At 37.9% G+C, this 9860-nt stretch overlaps 1 non-coding gene across 1 annotated transcript; it reads left to right on the top strand.

Moving 5' to 3' along the window:
• LOC121205143 (small nucleolar RNA R71) lies at positions 1-106 on the top strand. The gene has a single exon (XR_005900228.1). It is a non-coding gene; the product is annotated as a small nucleolar RNA R71 (small nucleolar RNA).
• The last annotated feature ends 9754 nt before the right edge of the window (positions 107-9860 follow it).

The following is a 9860-nucleotide window of genomic DNA, read 5'->3' as shown; positions in this document are numbered from 1 at the left end:
AGGCCATGGTGAGGGCATCTTCTCAAGAGGTCCTTGTATCTCTCCCATGCATCATAGAGTGTCTCTAGATCATCTGCACAAAAGAAGAGATATCATTCCTAAATTTAGCTGTTTTAGCCGGCGAAAAATATTTAAGTAGAAATTTTTCCGTCATTTGTTCCCAAATAGTGGTTGACCCTCGTGGTAACGAGTTCAACCATTGTTTTGCTTTGTTCCTCAACGAAAAGGGAAATAACCGAAGGAGAATGGCATCATCAGAAATGCCATTGATTTTAAAAGCGTCGCAAAACTCTAAGAAATTCACCGATTGAGCGTTTGGGTCCTCGTTCTGCAAACTATAAAACTAAACAAACTGTTGGATCATTTGAATTGTGTTAGGTTTCAGTTCAAAATTATTTGCAACAACAGCAGGCCTAACTATACTCGAATCAGTTCCTATTAAAGTAGGTTTAGCATAATCATACATAGTGCGTGGAGCAAGATTCTGATTTATTGGATCAGCAGCTATGGCAGGAGGTAGTAGGTTTTCCTAATTTCCAGCCATCTCCTCGGTTGTGGTGGAAATATCGTCCTCTTGCTCTTCCTCTGTGTATCTTAGGCTTCGCCTTATTTCTCTTCGATTTTTGCGAGCTGTGTGATCGATCTTACTGTCAAAAAGTAATGGTCCTGACGGGTTTCTTCTACTCATGCACTATAAAAACCTGCCAGAAGCGAATAAACAAAAAATTAGAAAGGAAAATAAAAATTTAAATTGCAGTAAAAGTAAAATGGCTAAAGTAATAAAAATCGAGTGTTCCTAATATCTTAGTTCCTCGGCAACAATGCCAAAAACTTGATCGTGATATGATGTGATATATGATAAGTTCAATAAATTTTATAATTTATAATGGATCGTTCTTGAAACAAACTATTATCACGATGAAGGCAAGTGTACCATCGAACAGCAATATAGCTTTAGCAAGACCGGATTGTCAAACCCAAAGGAACCAAGAGTACTAGTAATTACTTTCTTTTTATTATCTAGCCTAAAAATTAAAGGGTTTGTTTATATAAACTAATTAACTAAACTAAGGGTGCACAAAGAGAAAATTGGGGAAAAGCTTTTGGGAAAACTCAATTGATTAAGACAATACCCAAGGAAATATCCACCTAGACTTCACTTGTTATTTGACTCTAAATCAGACGATTTATTCATTTGACTTGATCCGTAAAAATCCCTAAGTTATATTATTATCTCTCTTGAGACTAATAATGTCTAACCCTAGGTTGATTAATTGAAATCTCTTTCTAATTAACACCTTTGTGTTGCATTAACTCGATCTATGAACTCCCTTATTAGGTTTCACCCTAATCCAGTAAAATCTTGTCACCCTATCTCTAGGCGTGCAATCAACTCCGCTTAATTATGATAAATTTACTCTTAGACAGAGACTTTTTCTCCTCTGAATAAGCGCATCAACTTGAATCAATATCCTGGAATATTAAAACAAGAATTAAGAACACATAATTAAGAACAAGTCAAATATTTATCATACAATTCAGATAATAATAACAAGATCCGTCTTAAGTTTCATTCCCCTTAGGTATTTATGGGTTTTAGTTCATAATTATGAAAGAAAACATCTCAAAAGAATAATGATAACGAAACATAAAGAAAACCCAAAACTCCTGAAGGAAATTAAGGGGAGATCTTCAGTCTTGACGATGAATCCGGCTTCTGAGATGGATCAATCGGCTTTCCTTGAGTAATTCCTTGCCTCCTACTCTGTGTGTCTCTTCTAAGTGCCTCCTTAGGTGTTTAAATGGGTTTTAGAATGCCTAAAAGCCCTCAAGAGTGGCCTTTTCTGAATATGAATGAACTTGGGCTTGACAGGGACACACCCGTGTGCGATTTCTCCAATCCGTGTTTAAGGCTGTTAAATAGACACGGGCGTGTGGTCTACCTGTGTAAGTCATGCTCGATTCTACTGCAAAGACACGGGCATGTGATCTACCTGTGTGAGGAAGTCTAGGCCATGTTGATTTCCCATGTTGGCCGATTTTCTCCATTTTTGGCCCGTTTCTTGCTCTTTTTACTCTCCTATGCTCACCTAAGTATAAAACATGAAATTAAAGGATTAGGAGCATCGAATTCACCAAATCTAAGGATAATTCATGTAAAAATGTGTAATCATGGGATAAAAATATGTTTAATTTATGGTTCATCAGAAGTTTCCTGGAGAGAGTTTAATTAACTAAAAAATAAACTAAACTACCTCACAAGGTAGGTAAAACAAAAACATTTCCATTGCTTTCATAGCGATTTGAACACAAGACCAAAGGAAATACATAAGCTTAACCATTGAACCAGCAGACTAATTCTTGTCATCAATTGATCGAAAATAACTTATAACCCAAATATCCAAAGATAGGGGTTTAGTCAAATAGTAAAATTCAATAGGCAAGATTCGAACCTAGAACCTCACACACATAAGCATAACACTTAACCATTAAACTAGATCAAATTGCTTTTAAGAATTACAAAATATTAACTTAAAATCGAGAGATAACCACTATTGAGTTTACTAACTCAATTTCTTTTAACCAATTTTTGGAATGTTACACTACCATCTTTCTTCTTTCTTCAGAACCATTTTCCTTCTCTTATGCGTACTATACTTAACATCTCTTTACCTTTTGTATCCTTTCTTAACTCTTATCTTTACATAATCCTTAAACTTTTCACTTACCTTATTATTAGACTTGATAACTTATGCCATACTCACTAGTCTTATCATCACCTACGGGCGGGGTAGACTGTGCCCAATACTTATATTAAAATTTACCCATATATTCCTTATTTTAATGTATTCTCTATTCTTACTCCTAACTCATATGTTTCCCTCGCCACGTACTCTGGCACGCACTATCTTTTCTATTTATCCTTATAACTATATGGGGTTCGCCATTCATTCAGTATCTGCCCAAAGGTGTTGTCTTCATATGGTCATCATGAGATCCGTTCTTCAAATTCTACCATGAAGTCATCCTTTTAACAGAGTTTGCCACAAGACATACCTTTAACAAAGATATCCACAAAGGCATACTTTTAACAGTGATAGCCACAAAGGCTTCCTTATAACAGAGATCGCCACAAAGGCTTCCTTATAACAAAGATCGCCACAAAGGCTTCTTTATAACAGAGATCAACACAAAGACTTCCTTATAAAAGAGATCACCACAAAGGCTTCTTTTAACAGAGATAGCCACAAAGGCTCACTTTTATGAAAATAGGGATTCGCCTAAACTCACCGTCACGAGGTTTGCCCTTCATCCCTAGTACTCACCCAATTACCCTTTACATTTCCTATATGATGTCATGGCCTAGCCATGGCCTTACATTATGTGGTCTCCAGAGTGCCATGAACTTTTCCTTTCAGGGATTCATGTTTTCAGTCCTAACGGACCCCTTTAGACGAATTTAGAGACAGACACATGCTCATAATGCAAATTCATACTTGACAGACTTATGCCTTTCAAACTTCTTCATGAGAAATGCATTAATGCTGACAGATACAATGCACTTCACATCAGACTCATTCCTGGCAGACATGTTCATGCTTTCAGACATATATGCACAAATAGTGTTCCTTTCTTAGACATTAAACATAATAAAAAGGCATTACAAACAACAACAAACACATCTTTATTACTCCAAAATCACAAATCAAAGGCTTTCATTCATAATACCGAAAGCTTAGCTAATTTGCCGAAATAGATGTTTAGCCACTCAAATATCATTTTTAAGCTTAAATGTAGACATTATATATCCTAAATATCATCTAATTACATATCCAAACCATCAATTTTTTCTAATTACAAGGATCTAACTTTTCTAGAAAAATCAAGCTTATGTGACCATAATCGCGTGATTTGTAACAAGTAATAAATATTTATAATGAAGATCAAACCTAGACTAACTATTATCACGATGAAAAGACAAGCGCACCTATCAAACAATAGTATAGTAATGGCAAGACCGGGATATCGTACCCAAGGGAACCAAAAGTACTAGTAATAACTATCTTTTTATTATCTAGCCTACGAATAAAAGGGTTTGTTTATTAAACTAATTATCTAAACTAATTAACTAATTTAATTAAAGCAAAGAGAAAATTTGGAAAAAGACTTGAAGAAAAGCAATTGATAAAGATGACAATCCACCTAGATTTCACTTGTTATCTGACTTTGAACCAGATGATTTATTCACTTGACTTGATCCGTGAGATTCCCTAACCTATGTTATTATCCCTTTCGAGACTAATAATGTCTAACCCTCAGTTGAATTAATCAAAATTTCTTTCTTAATTAAAACCCCTAGGGAAGGAGTAAATCACTTTATGGACTCCCATATTAGGTTTCACCCTAATCCGACAAAATCTCGTAACCCTATTTCTAGGCGTTCGATAAACTCCGCTTAATTATGCCAAATCTACTCTTAGGCAGGGTCTATTCCTCCTCTGCATAAGCACATCAAATCATGAATTAATACCCGGAATATTAACTCAAGCATTAAGAACACATAATTAAGAACAAATCAAGTATTTATCATACATTTCAGATAATAATAACAAGATCCATCATAGGTTTTATCCCCTTTAGGTATCTAAGGGGTTTAGTTCATAATAAAATAAGAATACATCTCAAAAGTATAAAAATAACAAAACATGAAGAAAAATCTAAAACCCCTGAAGGAATTCTGAGAGAGATCTTCAGTCTTGGAGTAGCTCCGGCTATTGGGATGGTCGTCTGTCTTCCTTCAAGTAATTCCTGGCGTGTGGTTCTGTATTTCAAAAAAGTTTTGGAAGAGGCCCCCTTTCAAGGTCATACTTAGGGTTTTTATATAGGCTTTGGATTGGCTTTCTACCTCCCTAAGTACCCTTTTTCGTGTAAAATACAACTCTTTGAAAAAGAGACACGCTAGTGTGCCGTAGTCGTGTGACGTGTTTACCAGGGCGTGTTCGATCCGTTAAATTGCACACGGCCGTATGGGTCAATGGCCAAGCCGTGTGAATCGTGAGAGCCTTGGTCGACACCCTTGAAGGACAAGGGCGTTTGAGCAGCCCGTGTGGCAAGGCTTAGGCCATGTGATCTTCTCGATTTGGTCCATTTTGTCCCTTTTTAGCTTATTTTTGGCTCCTTTTGACTGTTGGTGCTCTCCTGAGTACAAAACATGAAAGAACCAGATTAAGAGCACCAAAATCCACAAATCTAGTAGTAAACATCCATAAATATGCTAAGTATTTGGGGTAAAACTATGTATAATTTGGCGTTTATGAAATACCCCCACCCTTAAGCATTTGCTTATCCTTAAGCAAAACTCTCATTTACTGCTAGAATTCATTCCTCTCAATCACATAATCATTACTGATAATGTTACAAGTTATTCCATAGAAAATCATACAGTGAGAATTCAACTATAGAGGCATTAAAAGCCTTAAACAATCTAAATCGAATATTTTGATAATAAAATCATAAGTAATCTCCTTCCTCTAAGTAATTAACTCTAGTCCTAATATACAAGAGATGACATCCTCACTAAAGATTCACTCAAATCACTCAAAGTATTTAAGGTTCAAGATTAAGCACTCGATTGTCTAACATGAAAAGTTATTACCATAGGCTTGCATGAAAATCAAATCTCCACCACTTGTAAATGATATGATACACTAATCAAAAGGTCTTTGCATGATTGTAATAGGGTTTAGGTTACAGGTATGGATACAAGTTAAAAAGACAAGGGTTAGAATCGAGATAATTTTAGTATATTACCCCACTATCAAAAACTTAATTACTGAACCACAAACAAATATCTGAAACTATTTTACATGAGTTCATGACAACTTTAGCTTGCTGAGAATTACAATAATAATACTGAGTGTTTTTTTTAAGAACAAATCAATTCAATACAATATAGAAATCACACTTCATGATTCAGTAACAAAAAATGGTGAACATAGTGAGGTAACAGTATTAAATTTAATCTCAATAAAAAAAGTAAATTAAGTAAGAGGATTTCAACAATAATAGGTTAATGGGTTATTGATGAAGGTTAATCAATAAAAAAGGTTAATAGGCTCAAAGGGGGTTCACTAAGGGTTTAATTATGTGGGAAGGCTTTTTATGGAGTAAATGGGTTGAATCCTAAGTGCCTTTATCATCTCAGTGTATCAAATCATATGTGTGATCTTGACATGTATAATCAAAGCAAGTTCTAGAATAGCAGTTCAATGTTGACACACTCAAACTACGAAAGAAGTGAGCAAGAAAGAAAGTTATATGCTCAAAAGGCTAAAAAATCTTACCAAAAATTTGGGTTTTTGATGTCATTCCTGTATACTTAAGATTTCAAGATAATACCTCAATTTTAGGAAAATAGTCTAAAAATTTTAGTTCTCAAAATATCAACTTATCATGCTCGATTCTCTAATGTTGTATAATCAAATAATCATGCATAATTCCCATGGTCTAATTCATGACATATCAACAATAATTATAGATCAATCAGAATTCATTCGATCAAGATTATGAAAAAATCACTTAAGCACAAGACCAAATTTAGGGATTTGAGAGTAATGCAAAAAATTAGGTTTCATGTTCACCCCTCCACACTTAAAATATACATTGCCCTCAATGTACAAAGATAGATTATTCAAAATAAAGAAAATCATAAGAGGAAAGGAGGTGAAACTCCCTGTTATATGGATGCGGAGCTTGATTCTGAGGTTGGAGTGTTTGGAGGAAAGTAGTAGCTGCCATTGTTCTTGGTTAGATGAAGAAATTGGGTCGTTGAACATGGAACTCGTGAGGTATTGTTTCCCATTTGTTTCCTCATTCCGTAAAATATTCCTAGCAAATTTGCTTGGAAGTCTGTAGAATCATGAATAGCTTATTAAGAGTTGGTGTGGAAGAAAACGTAGTGGGATTACTTGTTATAAATACTAGAAATGAAAAAAAAGTAAAATTTACTAATATAGATATGTCTTTCAAAATAAAATAATAAAATAGAAATGAAAATAAAAAGAAAAAGAAAAAAATAAATAAAAATAAATAAAAAATAATAAGAATAAAAAGATAGGTGGATTCAATGATCCTCGTCAGTGGGGCCCTCAGGTGGTGACGCTGGGGTGGCAATGTGAAAGTGCTGGCACAACTGTTGCATCATGGCTTGCATATCGTCCATCTGCCGGTCCCATCGCCGATCTCGCTTGTGAATTATCTTGAACTGTGTAGTGCAATACTGCTCGAAGTGGGCAAGTCGGTCGGAAAGGTGTGCCAATGAAGCAGCCACAAAAATTGGTCGTTCCCTAGGTGGCGCGGTGGAAGGCTCCTCATGTTGTGGTGGAACATCATCAAGAATGTCCTCAAGATCCTTCTCGTCAATGGCATGAGAGAGACGGTGCTGAGGAGGATCGGTCCCACATCGGCGCTCGATCATCCTCATGTGTAACATAGTCGTAATGCCCTGTAGGGACATCTGACCTATCAATGTAAGCGCTGATGACTGGGCCACAGTGTTAAGGAGGCCGAAGTGTTTGGCAAGGCGCGTCACCTAGGGGCCGGTGGAGATCACTCCCTTCCTATGTCGCTCGGTCTGATGGCGAATGGCGAAAGCAATGAAGTATGCCAAGTCAATCACGTGTGCATTCGCTATGCACCATAAATAGTAGGGGTCGTGGGTGTTGACGACGCCAGTGCTCTCTCTCCTCGCAGTCAATGTTTGTGCCAATATGACATGGAGATAGCGTAGGGAAGGAGCGAGAGCTGAGGCTTTCGAGTGGCTGGGGTCGTAAGTGGAAGAGAGTGGTGCCAAAGCTTTCCAGCACAAGGAGGGAGAAATGTGGATATTTCGTGGTAGTGCATTCATGTCTTCCTCCTCCATTAACTCATTAGTGTAGAGTCCCAGAGTGACTCCAAACTCTGGGACACTCATTGTGCGAACTAGACCGTCTAATCGGAAGTGAATGGTGCCTGGGTTGTCATTGTTCGTCGTCACCACTTGTAAATGAAAAGTATAGCATAATTCTAAAGTTAGCTCTAAATAAGTGGGCTCAGTAATAGCGAAGAACCATTCCCATAGGTCTGTGGACAAGAGGGCGCTGATGGCATCAGTTAGCTGAACTTACTTGATGGTAGCCCAGTCAATGCAGCGACCTGTAGTGAGGGGTCATATGCGTAGTATCTGAAATAGCTCCTCCTATGAAGCTTACAGAAATTCAAGGAACGGGTGTCGAACTTCAGCTGTAGCACGTACCGAGGAAGAACCTAGTCCCCTACGTCTCTTGAGGATGGGACCGTGGCCTTGTTGCCTCTCGATTATGACATAATGCTCCTGAAAAGACATGAGCATTGATAGAATCCAAGATACATCAGTAGTTAAGCAAGAGGCCTAAAACTAGTATATGCTATTTAGTAGCTTAAACAATTCAAATATAGAAGATTCTAAAGAAAATTCCTAACTTGTTTAAAACATCTTTGTAATAGTAACAATATCTATGTAAAGCATGTAGAATACTAATGTAGCAACACAAATTGGAAAAATAAGGTTGAGAAAGTGAACCAAAGGGTGTTGTAGGGTGGTGCATGGACATGTTGGTGGCAAGCACGGGCGTGTGACATGGGGATATAGCCGTGTGGAGGAAAAATAGAGGGTATAGAGAGGGGAAAGTGGGGATTAATGCAATAGGAGTGGTTTTGAGAGTGGTTTAGGGGTTGGAGAAGTGAGAATCTGGGGGATAGTGGCCGGAATAGGGATTAGGGAATGGGGAAGTGTAGATTTCGGCTAGGGTTTTGAAAAGGGGAAGAAGATGAACAGTGGTTTGCTTATATAGGGGAGGTTCACACGGCCTAGGGCCACGCCCGTGTACTTTGAGGGTGAGCCCATATTTTTCAAATTTTATGATTTAGGTCGTGCCCGGCTACTATCGCACGCCCGTGTGTCTTGGGCATTTGTCGAACACGGCCATGTCGCACGGCCGTGCCTAGCTTTGTTCGCTTCTCCCACGTCTGTGTGTTATGGTAGCACGCCCGTGTATTGTTGTACATGGTTGAACGGCACGGGCGTGTCTCACGCTCGTGTCAAAGAAATAGAATCGAGCCTTGTTCCTGGCACGCCCGTGGTCTCCTATAAAGTTCACCCATGGCCATGTCGCACAGCCGTGGAGATTTATCGCACCCCGTGTTTTGGGGAAATCATGTCCCGCTTCAACACGGTCGTATTTCACGGCCGTGTCTCTCCCTTATTTGGCCACGGTTTTAGGCACTCCCGTGTGCCTGGCCGTGTGTGCTGAAAAAATTTGCATTTCAAAAATTAAGTTAATGATTCAAAGTGTTAGAAATTAAAAATAAATAAATCAAAATATGTTAGTGCTCGGGTTGCCTCCCGAGAAGCGCTTATTTATAGTCTAAGCTCGACTTACCTCTCCATTGAATGATCATAGTGGTTTGAGGAGTTCATATCCTTATTCCTACTGTCAATCTTAAAATAAGGTTTTAATCGGGTGTTGTTTACCTTAAAAGTGCCGAACTTGGGATGACTCACCTCTACCGTATCGAATGGGAAAATACTAAGTACCGTAAGAGGGATTTCCTCATTTGGTGTGGTAGTGATAATGTGGGGATCTGCGACATCTAGTAAGACTTTATCACCAACCTTAAGTTGATTAGGAGAGGTATCGGGCTTGTTTTGGCGTAGTTTTGATTTATCATGTGTTCTCGGTTTGTGTGCTCGCCACTGATCTAGCTCCTCTATTTGAAGCCTTCGTTCCTCATGGGTGTCTTTTTTCACTACATGATAATAGTGCATTGTCTCTATTGTCTTG

Source organism: Gossypium hirsutum, chromosome A08 (assembly GCF_007990345.1).
Source record: "Gossypium hirsutum isolate 1008001.06 chromosome A08, Gossypium_hirsutum_v2.1, whole genome shotgun sequence".
Classification (NCBI taxonomy): Eukaryota; Viridiplantae; Streptophyta; class Magnoliopsida; order Malvales; family Malvaceae; genus Gossypium; species Gossypium hirsutum.
Note: the sequence above shows the minus strand (reverse complement) of the source record. Positions and strands in the feature narration are given on the sequence as shown.